This window comes from Halyomorpha halys, unplaced genomic scaffold (genome assembly GCF_000696795.3).
Source record: "Halyomorpha halys isolate HHAL.00 unplaced genomic scaffold, Hhal_1.1 Scaffold122.1, whole genome shotgun sequence".
NCBI classification, from domain to species: Eukaryota; Metazoa; Arthropoda; class Insecta; order Hemiptera; family Pentatomidae; genus Halyomorpha; species Halyomorpha halys.
This window is the reverse complement of record NW_027116215.1, coordinates 624,412-626,996: the sequence shown is the minus strand read 5'-3', so window position 1 is coordinate 626,996 and position 2,585 is coordinate 624,412. Positions and strand designations below refer to the sequence as shown.

General features: G+C 33.0%; 1 protein-coding gene across 2 annotated transcripts in view; it reads left to right on the top strand.

Annotated features, from left to right (window-relative positions):
* Nucleotides 1-2,585, top strand: part of LOC106678088 (inositol hexakisphosphate kinase 1) — a 308,245-nt gene that overhangs the window by 96,694 nt on the left and 208,966 nt on the right. The gene's annotated exons all lie outside the window — the stretch shown is intronic.

Genomic DNA, 2,585 nt, shown 5'->3' with positions numbered 1-2,585 from the left:
TTTTTTTTACAATTTTAGACTCAAAAGTTCAAATAACTCAAAACTATAAAACTCTCGATTAATGTGTTTCAGTTTTAAGCTGACGACTTTTTTGTTCTGTAATGGATTCTTTAATTTCATAAAACATTATTGAAGCTCTCACTTTTTTGTTAGGTGGTGGAAATTCAGGAATAAATTTATATATAGGATCAAAACTCTTCAAATAAATGATGAAATATCTATTTCAAATAATGAAAATACAATTTCGTGTGGGATTTTAATACAAAAAAAAAAAAAATGGTTTTTCGACTAGCTCCAAAACTATAGATCTTATAGAACATCAGTCACTTATTGGAAAGATATAATTATTAAAATCATACCAGTATTAGCAAAGGTGTTGTAGTTTGAATTAGTGAGTATTTTGTAAATCTTCGGTGCAGGTTACCATGGAAATGCATTATTTTTATATTAAGAGAATGATATAAAAGAACACTCATAGGATAGCACTCACTGAATAATGATGGCTATATCGATCGCATAGGCGACTATTGCAATGAAGCTGAAATTGTTAATGGTGATTATCTTTAAACTGTATAATATGCAATAAGCCCTGGGTTCAGAAAGTTTCGGACAGAAAATTATTTTTAGAACCTTAGAAAAAAAAAATTATTATTCTAATACGAGAAGCAGATAGTGGTGCGATAAGTGAAGAACACAAATAAGTATACACGTATTTCACTAGCGCAGGATTGCACGTTTCGTCCAGGATATTAGACCTTCATCAGGGCCTAGAACAAGCAAGATAACAACCAAAATTAATAAAAGGAAATAGAGAAAACTATAAAAAATTGTACAGTATTGAAAGAACATTTATGATTATAATGATTATAAGAAGACAAAAACAGTATTAGAATATAGTAATATTAAAATTATGGAAGAGAAAATAAAGAAAAAATAAAGAAAATATATTAATGATAATGTATTAAATGTAAAAAGCTTTAATGCTAAATATTATAAGTATAGGATTGTAAGTAGCCTAATTTAAAGTTCATGTTATATATTATATACTCATGATATATATTATATACTCCTTCAATTCAAATCCTCTATTCGTTCCCGCAGTACCCGTTCCCGGTCTCCAGATTTACACACCAGTGCCCACCGAACCGCTGCTTTCGATAGATCCTTCATTATCCGTGTGGAACTCCATCCCTTCAAACATCCGTCGCTCCAATACCCTCCCCACCTTTAAATCCCACCTGTTCAATTATTTCTTATCCATTCAGACCCCATAAAATTATAAATATGTATGTTAACTATTATATCATTCTTAATTATTTTTACATCGTTCTCTTTTCTCTTTTTATTTATTGTTCAACTGATAAAAGTGAGAAAGTAACCTAAAATTATTTTTTATGATGACTGTTTATATTTCTTTGTATTTTTTGTTTAAGTATCTCTGAGGCTCCTCAGCCCTCATCTATTGATTGTTATGTATTATTCTAAAGGGACTCGTCCCAGAATAAATAAAATATTATTATTATTATATTAAATGCAGAGGAGCTCCAAGCCGATTTTCTGGATAACTTGTTTTATAACATTGTAATATTCACGGGATAATAAAATCTTCTAACAGCTTCGTCTTTCCTCCACCTCACTTGTTCCTTGTTTCCGCTCCTACTTTTTTCCTCCATTACTTTATTATTCTTTTTATTCATTCTTTATTAAACTTTAAAAAAGGTCCAAAACACAAACACTACAAGCTCCTAACCTATCAGACAACTTGAGGGAATCTCACACACATATATATATTTTTTTTCAATTTGAATTTTGTATTTTGATCTCCTTTTGGCTGATACTGAAACTATTAATTCTGGCGCTGGACAGCTTCCCGTGGACTGTTTTTCCTCGTATTCCATGTTACTTCAACGTATCCATGAAGCCTGGGTAGTTGAATATTCCTGTGAGAGGATACGAGCGGGGATATTGAAGCGGAGAAGTGAATTATCAAGTATCCACTTGCTTGTATATTTACTGAGCTGGGACTCGTCGGGATAGGTGTGCCGATCTAGGTCGCCGGCTATTCCTGGGCGAGTTCACTGTCGGGGCCGAGCTGTTCTTGGCCGAGGTATTGCTGTTCGGCCGATGTACCGACCTGGAAGGGTATCGCTTGTTCAGAAATATATTTATTCTTAATTGCTGATTCTCAAACAGCATAGTAGAATAAAAGAAATATGCGCGGGGATCTCGTGCGTTCAAGTTTTGTTTCATCGAAATAGAAATTCGTTTTTACAAGAAAGTCGTTTATAAGGAGTGGCTATATCGAGGATTTCGTTGTATTGAAAGGGACACTATATCGAAGTTGTGCTTTTATATGGATTCCTTATAACAAGGATTCTTTTATGTCGAAGTTCTTCGAGGGAGTTATTTTATCGGGGTTCGTTATTGAATTTGAAGGAGATTTTATTTCAAGGATTCGTTATATTAAGGTTCTTTGTTTAAAGAAATTCGTTCAGCGCTTTTGAGAGTTTCACTTATCGCCTGCTCCAAGCCAAATTGCTCCTGAGGTTTGTTATAACTAGGGATAGGATTTTTATGTGCTAAAA